At 45.1% G+C, this 20,360-nt stretch overlaps 1 protein-coding gene across 2 annotated transcripts in view; it reads left to right on the forward strand.

Annotated features, from left to right (window-relative positions):
- The first annotated feature begins 18,941 nt into the window (after window positions 1-18,941).
- The window catches only part of GLI3 (GLI family zinc finger 3), a 272,398-nt gene continuing 270,979 nt past the window's right edge, over window positions 18,942-20,360 (forward strand). For both annotated transcript variants that reach the window (XM_012473481.2, XM_012473500.2), the window contains exon 1: window positions 18,942-19,013. The gene's annotated coding sequence lies outside the window, so the exon portion shown is untranslated. The remainder of the gene's footprint in view (window positions 19,014-20,360) is intronic.

Below are 20,360 nucleotides of genomic sequence, written 5' to 3' on the forward strand. Positions count from 1 at the left end.
ACAAATACATTATTTAAGTAAATAAAGTCAGATGTAAACAACTACGTATTATATGATTCTGTGTATATCAAATGTCTCCATAAGGCAAACTTAGACAGCATATTAGCAATCCCAAAGACTGAAGGCAGGAGCAGGAATTGATGCACATAGACACGAGGGATTTTTTTTTTTTTTTTTTTTTTGGTAATGGAAATTGCCTAAATGGGATTGCAGTGATGGCTCTACAACTATATATCTACTAAACATTATTAAATTGTATATTTATAATAGATAAATTTCATGGAATGAAAATTATACTTTAATAAAGCTGTTTAAAACAATCATAAGGCTGACTACCATGAGAGAGTGTAACAGGATGACCAAATTAGATGGAGAGGGTGAGGAAAATCATTTTTAAGGAAAAGACTTTTTTTTTTTTATCTGAAAGAAGACCAGAATTTTGTAGTGTAACATTAACAGTGGGGTGAAAGGAAGATAGAACATAGGGAGGAAAAAACAGCATTCCAAACAGAAACAATCTTATGCATCAAGATAAAAAAAAGTGCAAGAGGAAGATTGATAGGCGGAGGGACACACAAAGAACAGATAGAGAAGTGGGTGGGGCAGTGGGCGGGGCAGTGGGCAGGTAGCATGAGATGAGTATGAAGCCAGGATCTAGGTTTCATTACAGGAAAAATTTTGGATTTTATTTTAAGAGCAATGAGAAAGAATTGAATCATATCTGGCATTTAGAAAAATCACTCACTACAAATCAAGGGCCAGCCAACGTTTTTGTAAAGAGCCAGATAACAAGCATTTCAGGCATTGCAGGCCATATAATGTTCTGGCTAAAGTCACTGATGTCATCTATTGCTCAGTCCATGACACATTTAAATACTCTCCAGCTTGCTCTCTCAGCAGCATTCAACCCAGTCAGCCAGTCAACCCTTTTGAAATACCCTTTTCCTCACTCTTGTGTCACACGTTGGCCAACCTATAAAGATAGGATTTTCTTCTATATTTTCAGCCACTCTTTCGCTGTCACCTCCTTCACCTGCATTCAGCCTACATGCTGGACTTCAGGCTGTGAACTAGGTCATCTTGGCTTTCACCCTATATTCATGCTCAAGATGATATTATTCATTACACTGGCTTTTTTTTTTTTAAACCGAGTTTTACTCTTGTTGCCCAGCCTGGAGCGCAGTGGCACAATCTCAGCTCACTGCAACCTCCACCTCCTAGGTTCACGTTCTCCTGCCTCAGTCTCCTGCCTCAGCCTCCCAAGTAGCTAGGATTACAAGCATGCACCACGAGGCCCAGCTAATTTTGTATTTTTAGTAAAGATAGTAAAGACAGGGTTTCACCATGGTCAGGCTTCTCTCAAACTCCTGACTTCAGGTGATGCACCTGCCTCAGCCTCCCAAAGTGCCTGGATCACAGGTGTGAGCCACAGGACCCAGCCCATTGGTTTTAAATAACAACTACATGTCAGCGACTCCCCTTTGCCTTAAAAAATGTAATTCAGGCTGGGTGCAGTGGCTCACACCTGTAATCCCAGCACTTTGGGAGGCCGAGGCAGGTGGATCACGAGGTCAAGAGATCGAGATCATCCTGGCCAACATGGTGAAACACCATCTCTACTAAAAATACAAAAATTAGTTGGGCATGGTGGCATGCGTCTGTAGTCCCAGATACTGGGGAGGCTGAGGCAGGAGAATTGCCTCAGTGAGCCGAGAATTGTTGCAGTGAGCCGAGATCGCACCACTGCACTCCAGCCTGGCGACAGAGTGAGATTCTGTCTCAAAAAAAAAAAAAAAAAAAAAGTAATCTACTATTTTATAGATATAGTCAGTTGCCTCTCCAGACATCTTCACCTAACTGTCTCACAAATACTTCAATGCATGTTCAAACTTAAACTCTTCATCTTTCTTCTCAAATCCCAGTAAAATGGTACCGCCATCTACCTATTTGGTCAACAGAAAAGGGAAAATCAAAATTCTCTCCTCCTTCCTCATCTCGCCTCCACATCCCATTTTTAACCAAATCCTGTCAATCTACTTACCAAACATACCGTCACCCATCTGCCTATCTCATTTCCACCGCCACCACCTGGTTTAAATCACTGTCATCTCTTACCTGGGGCTACTGAAAATGGCACCTAATGGGCTCTCAGCTTCCTTTGCCTTCCAGTTCATTCCACACGCACCACAGTTTGATTCATCTTTCTAATCTACTGAAAAACCTTCAAAACCTTAGGTTAAAAAAGAATTCCCTCAAGAGGTCAAGAGATTGAGACCCTCCTGGCCAACATGGTGAAAACCCGTCTCTACTAAAAATACAAAAATTAGCAGGGCGTTTGGCGCGCGCCTGTAGTCCCAGCTACTCGGGAGGCTGAGGCGGAAGAATCGCTTGAACCTGGGAGGTGGGGATTGCAGTGAGCCGAGACTGCGCCACTGTGCTCCAGCCTGGAGACAGAGCAAGACTCTATATCAAAAAAAAAAAAAAAAAAAAAAAAAAAAAAGGTAATTCCCTGAGGTTACCCATAAGGGCCTTGTAAGATCTGACCACTCCTTGTTTCTCAAGCCCTGAGCCCGTTCTTATCCACACACAAACACCTGTGACGTTTATCCCACTGGTTTCTCTACGTCTCATATATACCAAGTTCCTTCATGTTTGAAGGGCTTATGCATGTTATTTCCTGAGCTTTAGAGTTTATTCCCAGCTCCTGCCCACCTTCTTTGACAACTCCTACTCAACACTTACATGTCCCCTGCTTGAAATGCAATTTTCTGCCACCTTTGAAACCGAATTAAATAATTTCGTGCTCCTGTTAAATTATCTTGTGGTGCCTGAGTTTTCCTTCATAGCACTTTATCACATTCAGTCTCCATATTTACATTTATTTGTTTGAAATCTTTCTTTCCCACTCGAATGCAAGTTCCATAAATGCAGGAACATAGCCCAGAGCCAGCATATAATAGGTGCCTTCATAAATGTTTGTTAAATGAATGGATAAATAAATAAATATTAAGTGATTGAGAATAAAAGATAAAAAGACTTGGAGGGTAAAGATCTCAACAATTAAACTCGTATCTAAATTCAGTCACTAAGTGATGCTCAACTCAAGGATCTTAGAGTAACAGTCATGGTTCACATTTATTGAGCACTGAGGACAAGTCGAAAGCACTTCATGTGTAAAGTCAGTGAAGGTAAACAAAGGCCCAGGACTTTACAGATGAGAAAGCTAGGAAATAGAAATTTTAATTAACTTACCCAAAAGACACAGAGCTGGGAAGAGGAGAAACTGGGATTCAAACCTAAGCAGTCTGGCTCCAGAGCCTTCATGCTTCAGAACTATTTAATTCAGAACTTCCCAATTGGTGAGCCATGAATGAGTTACAGATGTGCCATTAGATATTGATTCGTTCAGCCCTGGGGCAGCCAAGCTGGTAGCCTCAGGATGGGAGCAGCCTTGTGCAGGGCTTTTCAAAGGGTAGCAGAGCAGGTCTCAAGGCATATCCCGATTCCAGGAGCAGGAATGGGAAGCCCCAACTAACGCCTGCTGCTCTGCTGCAGATGCGCTGAGCACACCAGGCTTGGGTGTCTCCCTCAGCAGCAGCTGTGGAGCAAGTCACTGTGACTGTGAACAAGGTACTTCTGGTGATGCTGGTGAAGTTCGTATTCCAGGCGCACCAGGGGCACAGTGAGCCTTCCAAGATGCTCGTGGTTGTGAAGCAGGAAACTGTCTTCATGTGATTGAATACATCTGTCTCGTTGTGGATGACATGTCCTTTCAGTCGTGGCTTAGCTAGCTGCAATGCATCTGCCTAACACTGAACATGGATTCTGCTAATGCAAGCTCCACCATTATCTTGAAATGCTCTATTTAAGACTGTTTGATTGCTTTGGAAATCCTTTCTCATTTCCACCACTGTCAATGAAAGAAAAAGAGCTTTTAGACATTTTAATAATTTCAACTTTTGTACCATTTTGAATGGTTGCAAAATAAAATATTTTCAGTGTTTTATTACCTGTCTCTGTGGATGAAATTTCTCATTGACAGTGACTATCAAGACTTTTAAAAGATGGGCATTAAAAACTCTTAATTGGAAATTCCCTGTAAACATCTGAAGCCTAAAATCTGTTAGATAAAAGTTATGTTAATGGAAGCCAGCTCAAGTGTTTCACCAAAAATGTTGAAAAGATATTATTTAGAATTTCTATATAAATTTAATACTAGGATCTTCTCTAGTACTTTTACTTTTTTTGAAACAATTATATAATATAAAGAAAATGTAGCTTTTCCAGCAAGCATCCTAGAAGTGATTCAAATTCTATCCAGCTTGCTCCCATGATCACTTTTGGTACATACAGTAGTGAGAATAGTATTGAAGAGTACCTCTCTGCACTATATGTTTAAGTGTGATCTTTTTTTTTTTAACTTTTATTTTAGGTTCAGGAGTGTTAGATATATACACTCTTAAGCACTCTTAAGCAGGCCCTGGTGTCTGTTGTTCCCCTCTGTGTGTCTATTGGTTCTCATTGTTCCGCTCTCACTTATGAGTGAGAACAATGGTATTTGATTTGCTGTTCCTGCATTAGTTTGCTAAGAATAATGGCCTCCAGCTCCATTCATGTTCCCGCAAAAGACGTGATTTCATTGTTTTTTATGGCTGCATAGTATTCACTAGTGTATATGTACCACATTTTCTTTACCCAGTTCATCCTTGATGGGCATTTAGATTGACTCCATGTCTTTGCTGTTGTAAATAGTGCTGCAATGTGCATGTGCTTTTATGGTAGAATGATTTCTATTCCTTTGGTTATATACCCAGTAATCGGATTGCAAATGGTAGTTCCGTTTTTAGTTCTTTGAGGAATTGTCAAAGTGTATTTATTTTTTGATGGATCTGTTTCATGAGTGTGGTTCCATTCGCTCACACTAGATAACCTGCAGTTGCTTCTGAACACATGATATTCTCTTGCTATTTTCTCTGTGTAGTGGTTAAGAGTGGAGGCTCTGGAAGCAGAATGCCTGATTTGAATTCTAGTTTTGCCAATTATTAGCTGTGTGTCACTGAGCAGGTAACCTAACCTCTCTGTTCCATCATGTAAAAGGGGATCATCATAGTAACTACCTCATAATTGAGGCTATACACATAAACGTCTAGGCATGACACCTGGCATGTAGTAGAAATCCCCAAATGCCAGCTGTTCTCTCCCTCTCTCTTCTCTCTCTGCCCTCCTTATCCTTCCCTTTGTCTAGTGTGTGTGTCATTTCCTCTATTATTTCTTTCCCTATCGACCATAGACTAGACTAGAGCAGGGGGGTTCCCCAACCACCCTCAACTCCTCCCACTCCAGCTGCACAGCTGGAGGGGAGTGGCAAGCGAGGATTAGAGCATCACCACCTGAGCTTTGCCTCCTGTCAGATCAGCAGCAGAATTAGATTCTCACAGGAGCAAGAACTCTATTGTGAACTGTGCTTGCAAGGGATCTAGGTTGTATGTTCCTTATGAGAATCTAATGCCTGATTATCTGAGGTGGAACAGTTTTTATCCCAAAACCATCCCCCCCGCACCACCCTCCAGCCTGTGGAAAAATTGTCTTCCATGAAACCAGTCCCTGGTGCCGAAAAGGTTGGGGGCTGCTGGACTTGAGGCCTGCTGGACTTGAGGCCATCTTAGGAACTCCTAAGGCCTGGTGCTGCCCCATGACAGTACTTAGCACAGTGCATGGTCATTTTTGTGTTCTTGTGTGTTGCCTGAACTTTCTTCATTACCACAAACTCTTTGGGAACAGAAACTATGGTTCTATCAACTCATGAATCCCCAGCTCCCCGCCATGGTGCCTTGTACTCCCTCCACTAGTACATGGGTGAATACCTGAACAGAGGGGCCCCAGTCTGTCCCCCTGTTTCTGTAGCAATGACTGAAGAAGACAGGAAGAAGGTAGGCAACTTTTCTAATGGATATTTAGAAGTCTGATTACAGAAGTAAGTGTCCATGATATGTTTCTATTCACTCTCCCTTTCCCAACTCCTCACTGGCCTTTATGTCAAGGAAAATGGCACCCTCGCCTCTTGCCTGCCTTTTCGTCCATACAAATCCATCCAGCTGCACTGTTGACCCTTCCTGTCCCTCTCTTTAGAGTTGCTGGTGAGTCAGAGGAAGGTTGGAGCACTTTGGTGTTAGTCATGCACTAGGCTGTGCATTGGTGGGAATTTCCAAAGGTTCCAGCGATGAGGGGAGAATTGGTCATTGGTGACATGGCTCTGTTGGAGGTCAATTGGATTGGGCCCTGAGTCAAGGCCTGAAAAATGGCAGCAAGGGCTGGGCCATACATTTCGGCTTGGAGATGACTCCCCGTGACAGCTGCGGAAGGTTCTGGGCTCTGACTTAGTCATAGTCCATCTACCTAGAAGCAAGATGAGTTGGTCAAAGTTCTCTTCTTGCCTTAGTTAATCACCCAAGTCCTCAGATCTGTTGCTTCCTACATTGGGATTCCTAAAGATGTGAGGTTTCTTGTTTGTGGTTTGTTGGTATGGTTTTTGTTTTTTCTTTTAAGAAGTGAAAATAGCAAAGGGAAATCAAAATTACAGATTACAAAGAAAATTGATTTTCCAATTATCACAACCCAAGTGGTGGGTAAGCCTTCATGTACTTCAGTGCCACAGGAGGTAACTTGGAAAAGGAAAAAGGAAAGAGATAAGAAAGGAGAGTAACTTTTATTTTATTTTATTTTTGAGACAGAGTCTTGCTTTGTCACCCTTGATGAAGTGCAATGACGTGATCTTGGCTCACTGCAAACTTGACCTCCTGGGCTCAGGCAATCCTCCCATCTCAGGCTCCTGAGTAGCTGGGACTACAGGCATGCAACACCATGCCTGGCTAATTTTTGTATTTTTTGTAGAGTTAAGGTTTCATAATGTTGCTTGAGGTGATCGCGAAACTCCTGGCCTCAAGTGATCCACCCACCTCAGCCTCCCAGAGCATGGGAATTACAAGCGTGAGTCATCATGCCCAGCCAGTAACTTTTTTTTAAAAGCAAAAAGTGTGTGTGTGTATGTGTGTGTGCGTGTGTGTGTGTGTGTATGCATGTACATGTATATATGTATTTGTAGGAGGGTTAAGAAGAGGAAAAGGCAGGGAAGAGAACTAACGTTTAAAGATCTGTTATTCTCAGGGTCTACACTGGGCCCTTTATGGGTGTTAGCTCACTCGGTCTCACAAGCACCCTATGAAATAGATAGCATCACCTGCATTTACAGATGAACAAATTAAGACAGAAAAGTTAAATTACAACCTCAAGGCATGAACAAATTTTGAAACTAAATCTTTCCAGGTTGAACCTCTCACCCTTTTCCTTCCCACTAAGACAGGTTAACAAAACCACAAGTCAAATATAGCCCTTCACCTGTTTTTGTGAGGTGGCAAACTTAGGATGGTTTCTATATTTTTTAATGGTTGAGGAAAAAAAGATGAGGAATAACATTTTGTGACACATGAAAACTATAAGGAATTCAAATTGTAATGTCTATTGGTAGACATTTATAGGAACACAGCCCCACCCATTCCTTTGTGTATGGTCTTTGGTTGCTTTTGTGATACAATGGCAGAGCTGAATAGTTTGTGTGGACACACACTGTATGGCCTGAAAAGTCTAAAATATTTGCTTTGTGGTCTGTTACATGAAAAGTTTGTAGGCCAGGCGCGATGGCTCATGCCTGTAGTCCAAGCACTTTGGGAGGCCAAGGCGGGCAGATCACAAGGTCAAGAGATGGAGACCATCCTGGCCTACATGGTGAAACCCCATCTCTACTAAAAATACAAAAATTAGCTGGGCATGGTGGTGTGCACCTGCAGTCCCAGCTACTCGGGAAGCTGAAGCAGGAGAATTGCTTGAATCTAGGAGGCAGAGGTTGCAGTGAGCTTTGATCGTGCCACTGCACTCCAGTCTGGCAATGAAGCCAGACTCTCTCTCTCAAAAAAAAAAAAAAAGTTTGTAAAAGACTCCTGGTTTTTTTTGAGAGTCTGTGATTGCTTAGGAAACTTTATTAGGAAGAAGAAAAAGTGATTGTTTTGGCCCTTAAAATAATCTCCTAAATTCTGAGAATAAGGCCCAGTGCAGTGGCTCATGCCTGTAATCCCAGTCACTTTGGGAGGCTGAGGTGAGTGGGTCGCTTGAGCCCAGGACTTGGAGACCAGCCTAGGCAACATGGTGAAAACCCATCTCTACTAAAAGTACAAAAACTGAGGTGAGAGGATCACCTCAGCCTGGGGAGGTTGAGGCTGCAGTGAGCTGTGATCTCATCACTGCACTCCAGCCTGGGTGATACAGTGAGATATTATTTCAAAAAAAAAAAAAGAGACTAAGAGAATTATTAAATGATCTCAAATTAATATTTTATTATAATAGAAATATTAACATTTGGTCACATGATGATAAAATAATTTTTCCATTTACTACATGTGTATTCTCACCCTTTTCTTATCAGCATGTACCTGTTTAACTTGTGGGGGATTGCCAAGGAAGAACTCAGCAGAAGGAAAAGATGGAGCCATGGCCCTTTCCTGGCTCTGCTGTTAAGTAAATTAAGCAAATCACTTAATCGTCTTTGATTTAGATTTTCTTATCTCCAAATTGTGGACTGGACAAGATAATCCCTAAAGTCCCTGATAGTAATAAAATGATAGGCCTCTGTGATTTAGAACATAATTTTAAAATGTTAAGTGATCGCTGAGGTTTATAGCAGTTATGGCTTTGCATTTATGGTAGGTCGGTGGCCATATTGATGATTTATTTTAGTCAAGATTCTTCATCAATATCTCCACTCCTGATTATGGAACTGTCCCTATAGGAAAATATGAGCAACTTTATGATGATTTGCTTCTCAAGAAGATTTCCAGGGATGCATTGAGGGAAAAACTATATAAACTTTTATAGTTCTCTGGTTTATCACCAATTTGAGATATGGAGGTCTTTAGGAGAGGACTCGAAGGTATACTGCTATGTGTTTTGAATGGCCGCTTGTTATATTTTTAGTTAAATAATGTACTTGTAATTGATAATAAAAATATTGCATCCCTTTTCCAGAGTGTTCCATCCATTGACATACGGATCCAAACACTGAAACAAAAACTCATTGTATTTCTTCGTGGTACATATTTCTATCAGAGATCCTGGTCTATTCTGTCCGATGGATCAGATAGGAAGGCTCAAAAGCAGCATTGTTATTTTACCCAGGACGAGGTCATTTTATTCTGCATTGCCATTGTGTTGCTCACGCAATTCAGATGGAGTTGGCGTAACTATAGAATAGTTTGCAAAGAGAAACTTCTTGTACAAGGAGCCAGAGCTAGGGTTCCTGACCATATGCTACATCTACCTTTGCTGAGGAAAGAGCTGAGCAGCAGGAACGGGTGGAAGCATAGTTCAGGAGAAGGGTACCGCAGCTTCTGCCCATGGCAGGGTCAGTGATTTCTAATTCCTTCCTAATACTTGGGTTTCAGGTCAACCAGTCAGAGAATGAAGGACTGGACCGTGCACTACACACTTACATGGAAGCAGAATAAGAAGCAGACACCTGGTGGTGGGCCGGAAAATAAATGGAATATTTTGCATTCTTCCTTTCTGTAACTTTGTTTGCTTTGATTCCCCTGAGATCTCAGGACGTTTATAGCTGCGTAAGAGTTGCAGTCTCTCGATACACTAGATGATCACTGTACAGTGTCATGGTTAGAAGTTAGAAGTTCTTAATCATCAGGTAGCCTGGAAACCCACACTGATCACCACATCAGTCCTGGGAGATTTGGGTTACAGGCTAAAACCAGGCCCCTACCCATACAATTGGGGGCTGGAGGAAGAACATCGGTGGTTGCAGAAAGCAGTTTAAAATGTTCATCCTTTTCCTTGTTCCTCCTACATCTAAACACCTTGCCAACATCTGTCTCAAAGCAACACAGAACAACTGCATCTATCCCCAAACTCTGAAAAGCCAGACGTTAGGCCTGCCCCTGTACAACCAGCTTAATGGAAGCAGCACATTCAAAGGCTGTGATTACGGACTGCCTCGCCTTGCTCAGGGTGTTGACACAAAAAAGACTACAGTGCACAAAAATCATTTTCAGAAGGTGTCGAGGATTTCAAAAACTTTTGTCAAAGAGTCCCAGCAGAAAGGATATTGTCCCTCAAAAAAAAAAAAAATTCCATCATTCAATGAGTCTTTAACTCCCAAGAACTAAACATTTACCAGCCATTGAAGATAAGAGTTTCAACAGTGTTGGGACTGCCATAAAGACATAATTTAGTGAGGGGAACATATCTTGGGGATTCCCTTGGTTGTAAATCACGAGTACAATGTAGTGCTTTTTTTTCCTTGCCGTATGTACAGTTCTGCTCTTTTAAAGTAACACAGCTTCATGATATGAACAGTCATTCTTGCCCTCTTAGGAGGCCATATGCAGTGCTCAAAGACATCCTTGTCTGGTAGAAAGAAAGCATACAGTTGCTAATATGTAAATAAATGAGAACAAAAAGCTTTCATGTAAGAGTTTATTCCCCTAGATCATTCCTCCATACAAGGTATGTTGGGAGAGAGTTAAAACTGGGAAGATTGAAAAGCAGCATATGGGATCAGGAGGTGGGTTTGGCTGAGCCCTCTGAACGTGTCAGGGGTAGACAGATATCTGGACCTGGCAGCATGACTGTCCATTCCCCTGTCAAGGATAATGGGCGTGGCATAGTCCTTCTACCCCAGGCACATGGATCCTGGGGATTTAGAGTTTATGAAATCCATAGCAGCATGTTTTCATGTGTTTGAATGGACAACTACAGAACCACATGAGGTGGAAGTTGGTAAGGGAGGAGCCGAGAGTGACAGGAGGATGCCTAGCCCAGTGGTCTTTCAGAGTTGCCTGCAGTGGGCCTCGGCCCAAGGCACTTCAACCCAAACCTGAGTTGAGAGCAATCTTTCTGGATCTCTGAGGTGCCCGGCATGCCACAAAGCCCTCCAGTTCCTATTTGAGAAGAATATTTAGCTTCATTTCTTTATGGTCTATCTCCCTTCATGGCTCCCATTTTTCTTTTTTCTTTTCCTTCTTTTTTCTCTCTTTCTTGGTTTCTTTCATTTAGCAAATGATTGTTGAGCTCCTATCCTGGAACCACTCTAAGTATCTTTAAAATAAGGAGTGAAGAAACCAACTCGAGTGCCTATGTGCCTAGCATAGAAAAAGTATTATTTAATTCTCTAAATTATTTTATAAAGTAGATCTTAGAATTCCATTTTACCTGTAAGGAAACTGCAGCTCGGAATGGTTTTGTCATTTGCCCAAAAAAATATGACTGAGAAGTGGCAAAAGTAAAATTGACTGTGGTTCATTGGGTCCAGGCTTTGTTATCAACACTGAGTTGAACCTTAAGGGCCAAGGAGCTTCCATACTGACTTGGCAGCAAGTGGATGGACTGAATACTTTCCTTCCACTACCGTCATCACTGAGAGCTTCTGGAAATGGGATAAGAATAGGAAGGCCCAGTCCAGCATAAACCAGTAGAGCCTTTTGTGAAGGCTCCTGGGAAGCGAGCTGGAGCTGAGTTTATGATTCTGGGACATGAGTCATTTCCCTTGGGAAACACAGGTCTCCTTGCCCATTCCTGCTCCAGAACATGGTACAACTGGCATTATTTTTAAAAGTCTCTAAAAACTCCTAAAACCTTGTCTTTAATAGAAGACCTATTGTAAAATGTGCCTTGTTCAAGTGAAAGCCTTCTCTTTGGGTCTGAGAAGTATGCAGGACTTTAATTACTGTCCAAGTCTCTCTTATTTGGGCAAGCCTGAATGAATTCTTCATGGCTGGGATCCTTCTCTGGGAGACCTTAACTTTCCAATCAACACTGTGATTATTTTACTTTTTTTTTAAGGTGTTTTATTCTGACTTTCTGATGTAGCCTTCCGATAAGGCCAGAATCTGGATAATCTAGGCTAACTAACCACTTTTTGGCCTTAATTGCCTGGCCCATATAAAGATAATTTACTCAATTCTCCACTTCATTTTTCATGCGTAGATGAAGTCTGACTGTAGTTGCTCAGGCACTATTAATTCAAGTTAACAAGCAATGAAGGCTGCAATAAATTTGTATTTCAGGCTCAACTTCAATTTTACTTACAATCTTCATACAAAAGTACTGGTTGGCAGGCCTCTCTTCGAAATGTGCTCTATGGAATGATACTACATGTAACCTTGTATCCTTAGGTTCTAAAACTTATCTAATTTTGGTAGAGCTTAAGAAGTTTACAGAATGAATATTTTTTCATTGTTATTTCAAATAATAGTAAGTGGAATATGTGTTTCTCTAGATAGTATCTACAAGAAACTAATTTCTTTTAGGGGAGAAATTGGACTCCTAAGAACCTTCTGTGAGTAATAGTCTCCTCAAATAATCTGGTGACTTTGTGTATTTCAGTAGAAAGAACTAGTCAAAATCAGCCAGGTGCGGTAGCTCACGCCTGTAATCCCAGCATTTTGGGAGGCCGAGGCAGGCAGATCACCTGAGGTCAGGAGTTCGAGACCTGCCTGGGCAACATGGTGAAACTCTGTCTCTACTAAAAATATAAAAATCAGCTTGGCATGATAGTGGGCGCCTGTAATTCCACCTACCAGGAGGCTGAGGCAGGAAAATTGCTTAAACCCAGGAGGTGGAGGTTTCAGTGAGCTGAGACTGCGCCACTGCACTCCAGCCTGGGTGACAGAGCGAGACTCTGTCTCAAACAACAGCAAGAAAGAACTAGTCAAAATCAGTCACACTTTCACAGGTGAGGTAGAGCACAGCCATAAATCTAAACATCTCAAGCTTCCTATTTATTGAGTGTGAAAACATTGTGAATGTTGACTTGAGGCTCAGCTCATTTTCAAAAAGTAGGGAGAAAGAAGAAATTTGCTTTCCTTGGCATCTACTAATCCAGATGGTAGGTCCACTCCTTTATTTACACCATCTCACTTTTTTTTAAATCACGGTAACTCTGTGAGATGGATATCATGATCTCCAATTCACAGATGGGCAAACTGAGTGAATTGATTTGGCAAAGCTACAAAGCTAGTAATGATGGAGAAATGATTTAAATCCAGGTCTGTTCTATTTTATATGCATCTGATCAATGGTAAAGCCCCAAAGAAGTAAGGCTGCGAGTCACTATCATAAAAGGCAGAACTAGATGCTACACATAATGGGCAAAGAGAGAGCTACACGTAGAGAGATAGATAGACAAACTCCCACATACCAACCTCTCTGTATAACTGGTGCTTCTTTTCCTAGTCATGCTGGACAATGAAAGGGATGCTACAATAACAAAGGTGTAGAAACCATCACTGGCTCTCAGCACTTGGCTATTAGAATTGTGAACCACAGAGTTCCTATGTCCTTCCTTTCCCTTGCTAGGATTCTCTTTGGTGTTCATAAAGTTCTCTCATGGATACTGTAAGCTCTTTACCAGTTCGCCTAGTCTTGGCTGGCTTTGCTATAGTTTTTTCTGAAAGGTTATCATTTTTTCCTGTTATCATTCATGTTAACCTCTTCCTCTGATCTCAGAGCTCCTCCTCTGAATCCCACAGATGTGGGGAGCACCCTCTTCCCAGAGGTACTGTTGTTCCCAAGCTCATGACCACTGCTTCTTATCTTTCCTTGAAATATCCCAGACTCTTCGTTATATTCCCAGGTGGGTGGCCTCCATTTTCTCCATCTCTTTTGTAACAAAATAGAGGAAGTTGTATTCACCAAAATTCCTCATAGGAATTCCTTATACTCGTTTGGAAAAAATACACTGACAAGCTGCTAGGTGTAGGGACAAGGTGGCTAGGGGCAAAACTTAAAAGACAAGATCAATATGTACAAGATGCTCGGAACAATCTTCTAAAGAAGACGGGTCCTGCTAACTGGAGGACTGTTTGTTTTGCTGCATACTGGAATCTCTCACAATACATGGTTTGGCAGGACAGAAATGAATTGCTTTGCCTAAGAAAAGAGAAGTCAGTGGGATTGGGCACTGAATAGAAGGGCAGCATAAATACAAATATCCCAACAGGGGCATGACCAGAGAATGACAAAGGACAGACATTCTAGTGGGGAATGCTGGAGCTATTTGCTGCGATGTGTTTGATGTCACATCCTCTCCTTTATAGGCGGTTTTCCGAAAGATTCAGTAAAACCTGCAGTTTACATAAGTGGATTATTTAGGGCAAAGGTAGCAAACCCACGATTCCATGAGTGAGGCAAGCTTTGTAAATAAGTGATGCTGCAAGTATAAGGCTATAGGGAGTGGTAGAGACTGTGGCCAACTGAGTACAGGCTTCATCTGAAGGCATGCAAAATTCACTGGTGCATATCAAATTAACATGCATTGGCAGATGACATTTGCCCTACAGGCCACTGCTCATTACCCAGCTTTAAGGAAACTGAAAAAAAGGTAGAATATTGATGCCAGGTGGATAAAAGATTGTCATGAAGGTAGTAGAGAGGCCTCAGAGGGATAGAGAGACAAGTGAAACCACCAGGACACATGCATAAGTTCCTAAGGAAGGAAGGAGAGACCTCAAGAAAACACTGGTTACTAAAGTGCTTGGTTTGAGACAACGGAGAGAAAATTATTTAGAGAAGGCAGGATAGACAAAATCATCTCTAGGCTACCTAAACGATCAGTAAAATCCGCCATGCTCACCTCATGCCCAGTGTAAGCGAATTTCCAGAGGAGCAGGCAAGGATCTGAGTATAGGATATGGGTCAATGTCACACAGCATCCACAGGGGCTCTGAAATTTGCAGAAATCCAAAGAGAGGGTTTTAGATCTTCCCAACTTGTGGGATTGGCGGAGGTCCAAGCCAATTATAGCTACATCTCCAAGGTGAAGAGGGACACAGCAGACATCTGGGTTACATTTATAATCCCAATGTTCCAGGAAGATGGAAGAACAAGTTACGCGGGTGCTGAGTGAGAGACCCCAAGAAGGGCCCCGTGTGCGATGCACTTAAAAGCATTCCCCCTTCCTGGCAGCTGGCCAGTCAGTGTGGGGAAGCTCAGGCCCAACCACTCTGCCCTAGTGTTTTGTTTCCTAAGGCACTCCTGAGAGATTCATGTGGCTGGGGATCTACCTTTGTTCCCTAGTACTTTCCTTCCATGCAGGCTGGCTGGCAAAGTGTGTGCAGAACACACAGAACCACCAGGAGTCAGGAAAGCAGAGCGGGCAGGAGGAAACCTAGAGAGGTGATCCCCACCAAGAGGAATATTGGATCTGCTTAGGAAAGGTCATTATTCTCTGGGAATGCAAACTCTCAGATTGATTATGAAAATGCAGCTGCCTCTGGCCACCTTCCTTGGTTGCCTAAAGAAACTTTGTATGAAGTGTGAATAAACTGGAGCTGAAAGATGAAAACAGAACCCAGTAGACATGAGTGGAACCCCTAGATCCTGTCTTGCCTAAGACACACCTACATGTTTCTGGATTTTTAGTCAATAGAAACACCCAGCTGGCCCCTCTTAAGTTTAACTTTAGCCAACTGGAGGTGGAGTTTTGTCCTGTGCAACTAGAAGTTTATCAGAACACATGGACTATCCTCCTGGAACTTTCCAATAATTAACTGGGGGCTTCTGTGCAGGGAGATGGAAGGACTGCCATGGTAAGTGAGGGGAGAAAAGTATTTATATAACATAGGCCCATGGCAGGGATCAGAGGAGCACGTGAAATTTGCTTCTAGGTTCATCCTTTGTTCTCTCCATTGTGTGTTCTTCATTCTTTTCCCACTATGTATTGCAGTGTTGTTAGGAGTTGAATTATGTCCCCCAGAAGGAAATGTTGACGTTCTAACCCTAGGAACCTCAGAATATGATTCTACTTGGAAACAGGCTTGTTGCAGATGTAATTAGTTAAGATGAGGTCATTCTGGAGTAGGGTGGGCCTCTAATGGAATATGACTTGTGCTTTTATAAGAAGAGAAGCCAGAGACAAAGGAAGAATGCCATATGAGGACAGAAGTGGAGACTGAAAGGAAGACGTTATAAGCCACAGGACACCGGATTGACAGTCACCACCAGAAGCCAGTAAGAGGCAAGGGAGAATTTCCCCCTCCAGGTTTCAGAGGGAGCATGGCCCTGCATGACACCTTAATTTTGGACTTCAAGCCTCTAGAACTACAGGACAATACCTGTCTGTCCTTTAAGTCATGCAGTTTTTGGTACTTCGTTACCATAGCCCTCGAAAACAAATGCAAGTACCTTTGAGTCTCCTCCTTCATTGCTGCAACAACAACAAAAAGTCTGTCTTAAAAGCTTAATTATCCTGAGGACTTAAAAATTTCTTAAGATATTTGCTTTTGAAAAGAGAACTGATGAGACATGGCAATAAGTCAATGTATAATGATAGAATTTCAGACACCAAGGAAGGGCAGTGGCAGAATGCTGTAAGTCTCTAAGAACCTGTATATCACAACAAAGTTTCTAGCACTGTGTTTCAGGGTGCCTTTGGGTTTTACAGATGTCTCAGGAGCCAAGTGCAGAAAAGCGGGTGAGTGATGAGAGAAAGGCTTAGGGGGCTGGGCTCTGAGACCTCACTCCAACTTCAATCAGAAGAACTCTTTTATATTTTGGGATTCCACATACGATTTCATTTGGAAGGCGTTCTGGTATTAACACAGAAAGTCACTGCATTATGACATTATTTAACCCATACTAAGGAAAAGTTTTTTTTTTTTTTCTCCGCTGTTTCTGCAAAATGTGCCTACTTATATATATGTCTACCATTAACGCAGAGTTGGACACATGAGACACAGCATTATTCTTCCTCTTTTGTGTTTAGTTATTGTGATGGGCATGGGGGAAAGATTAGCGGCTTTTGCTTTGTTCTTGTCTTTTAAGAACTGAAAAATCAAGATCTTCATGATTCAAAATGTGCTAGAAGACTGTTTGAAGTAAGAGTAAAAATATCTAGTTTATTCTGTTTGTTGATTTATTGGCTGTCTTTCTGTTTATTTATTTATTTTTTTGCCATTAGGTGAACAGAGAGGCCATCGGGACGTCCTATTTGTATTCATGTGATAGAGGCAGAAGCAGTACATGAATACAAAAAACAATTGTGACCGATGCTGGGAGTATATAAAGGAAAGAGTGCTTGCAACTCTCTTCAATTGTAAAAGCATAATTCTTACACCCTTGTATCCCTCTATACTTTTCCGTGTATTTCTCATTGGAAACCCTCAGCCATCCTGGGAGGTAAGCGACCTGGCACTCCTAACACTATCCCCGAGATGGGCTCAGAGTCTATGCAGGCTCAGAGAATCCTCCCAGGCCTGAAGCCAGTTAGTGAGCACGGAGATGGGGTTGCCACAGGCCTTCTGAGACTCGTGCTCTCTGCGATGAGTCAGTGGTGTTTTGTTTTTTCCTGAGTGGTGAGGTTGAGGGAAACCTTAAAACAAATGGCTAACAAGGGCCTTTAGCTCCTACCTCCACCACTTCCACCATAAAACCTTGTCTGACTCTGCATTCGTCATGTCATTGTGACAAGGAAGGAGTCCCAAAAAACAAACAGTGAATACCACCATCAATTTCGTTAAAAGATTCTTCAGCTAAGCATTTGAATCTCAAAATGCTCTTCAAATCCTAATAGCTCATCATTCATCCACCCACTCTCTTCTTCCGTCAAGACACTTGGCGGCAGCGACGCCACACAAGCCACCGGGAGCTCCGGGGCGCTTCTGGCCGGGTGGGTGGGTGGACCGAGCTTACTCAGGAGGAGGGGAAGTTGGAATGTCACAGGGGCTTTCTTTTCTTTCTTTCTTTTTCTTCCTTTGTTTCCCCCTGAGAACTCCTCTTTTAAGTTACAGGTCCAGGTTGGATACACTGAAGGGACGCACATGAACATGGACTGGCTGGTGGAGGAAGGAGGCAACATAACTTACTAGCACGGGCCTCTGAAAAGGACGCAGGGACAGAGACACTTAGTAGCTCACGGAAAAGCAGCACGTTACGAGTCCAGTCTCCAAGCCCGGGGTCTTTGTTTTTGTGTTTTTTATAAAGTGGCCCATAGGGACAGCAGGCAATGTGGTGGGAACTCCTACTCACTTCGCGGATTTAGCCCTGAGGACAGACAAGTCCGTGGAGATAAAAACCCTGAACTTCCAAAGGCATCCCGTGAGAGAGGGAATTTCGGGGTTGGCCTGAGGAAAACGTAAAACAAGGAGATGGGGAGCTAAAGGTAAGGAGGCGGTGGTAATCAGAGAGGCCTTACAAGAATAAAGGGGAGTCCAGCCCTAGAGCGAGAGTGAGAAAGAGGAGAGGCTGGGTGGGAGAAGATGGGAGCAGGCAGGACGCAGCCCGGGCGCCAGGGCGCGCGGTTGGGGGGCGTCCCGGCCGGGCGGCGAGGGACGGCGCGGGTGACATCACGCCCGGGCCCCCATCCCCTCGCCGGGTGGGTGGGGCCTCGGCGCGCCGTGCGGGCGCAGGGTCAAGGAGGGGGAAGAGGAGGAGCAGGCTTGAATGTGTCTATGTGAAGACCGGGGAGGGGCGGAGGAGGCGGAGGGCGGGGAGGGAGCGCGCGCGTGGCTCGCGGCGCCCGGGCTCCCCCCGCCAGCCCCCGACCCCGGTCCGCGACGCACCGCCTCCCCGCCGCCGCCGCCCGCCTCGCAGCTGGGACCTACTCCGGGCTTGGGGACCTGGCGGGAGGGAGAAGCGCGGGCCCCCGGCACGGCCTGGAAGGAGCGAGAAAGCAAAAGTAAGGCGAGCAGCACTCCAAGTTTTCCCAACTTCGCCCCCTGCGGGGGCAGGCGTCCTGCTGCTCAGCGCGTCCTCTCCGAGCCAGAGTGGCTGAAAGAAAAGGGACGGGGCGGGGGTGGGGGCGGAGGAAGAGGGAGCGCGAGGGAGCGGGGAGAGTCCGGCAACATCTGTTAAAACTTGGGGGAGGAGGAGCGCGGGGAGGAGGAGGAAGAGGAGGAGAGGAGGGAAGGAGGGAGCGCGCGGGAGGGGAGCGCGGAGCCGAGGGACAACTTTTCCACCCCGTGAGTAGCGCAGGCGGCGCGGGGTCGGGCCGGGGGGCTTCTCCACCCAGCGCGGGGTTCCAGGCTGGGATGGGACCTTTTTCCAGAAACTCGATTGGATGCCAGGAGAGGCGTACGGCTGGGGGTTTCTTTCTTTCTCTTTCCCCTCCCTCCCGCAGTTGAACCAAATCAGAACTGTCACTCAGGGCCTGTGAGTCAGAAGGGATCGGATTACACGATCCCCGAAACTGATGCCGGAGCTGCACGAGCGGGAGGGAGCGGGCAGGGGCAGCGCCACCGGCGCGCTCGCACACTCGCACTCGCGCACACCCGCTGCTCCCACTCGCCCGCGCCGCTCTCCCGCCTTCCCCGCGCGCCCCGCGGCCACCCGCGCCGCACTATGCCCGCGGCGGGCGCACCCCGCGCCCAGCCTGGCCGCTCGCGGTAGCCCAAGCCGCCCGCGGCCGCGCGGAGCCCGGAGCCTCCCGCCCGCGCCCCGTCCGCGGGTCTATGGGAAGTTCGGGGACTTGACAGCCGCTGCCGCCGCAGGTACGTCCCGCTCGAAGTTCTTTGTTCCTCAGCCCGCTCCGACGGCCGCGGCCGCGCCTCCGGGGCTAGAGGTGGTCCCCAGCGGGGGGACGGGATGGAGTGAAAATGGCTGTCAAAAGGCGCCCAGATTTAGAGAGCCGCCCGTGAGGCATCCGAGCAAGTCTTGCATTCGCTCCCTCCTCCTGGAAGGTCCCTTTCCAAGAGTCTGACCCGCCGGCCAGCCGGAGACGGACGGGATAATTTCACCTCCCGGAGGAGGGACGAAGTTTGCGGCAGTAGCGACGGCGCCCCTCGCCTCCGCCCCCACCCAAAGGGTGCCGAAGAACTCCGCGAGCCCCGCACACGCCGGACTCCTTGCTCGGCGCGGTGGCGCTCTTCGGCTCGGGCTTCGGGCGCGCACGGCGCTCGGGATGGGCGGAAGGAGGCGGGCGGCGAGGTGGTGCGCGCGGGGCCCGCCGCTGCGGGGGCTTCTCCCGCCGGGGCTTCGTTTCGGAGGGCGGGGGTGTGGAGTGAGCGGATGGAGAGAGGCGCGCCTCCGTCGTCCTAGAGGAAAAGTGAAAGTTGTACCATCTGTATATGATTTGGGACTCTCTTTTATTTCTTTTCCTTTCTAGGGGCAGCGCGCACAGATACACAATAACTGTGGTCCATGCAATAATCATTTAAGGTGCCGCATTTACACAGAGCAGCAGGGGACAGTTACTTTCTTGAGTAGCAGCGGGAAAGTAGGCGGGAGAAGGCAGAGAGGGTGTAAATATTGACCCCAAGCTTGGAGAGTTTGTGAAGCGACTTTTAAGTAGATTGCCCAAAGCGGACGCT

This window comes from Aotus nancymaae, unplaced genomic scaffold (assembly GCF_030222135.1).
Source record: "Aotus nancymaae isolate 86718 unplaced genomic scaffold, 86718_ANA_hifiasm-v0.15.2.pri h1tg000065l, whole genome shotgun sequence".
Taxonomy (NCBI): Eukaryota; Metazoa; Chordata; class Mammalia; order Primates; family Aotidae; genus Aotus; species Aotus nancymaae.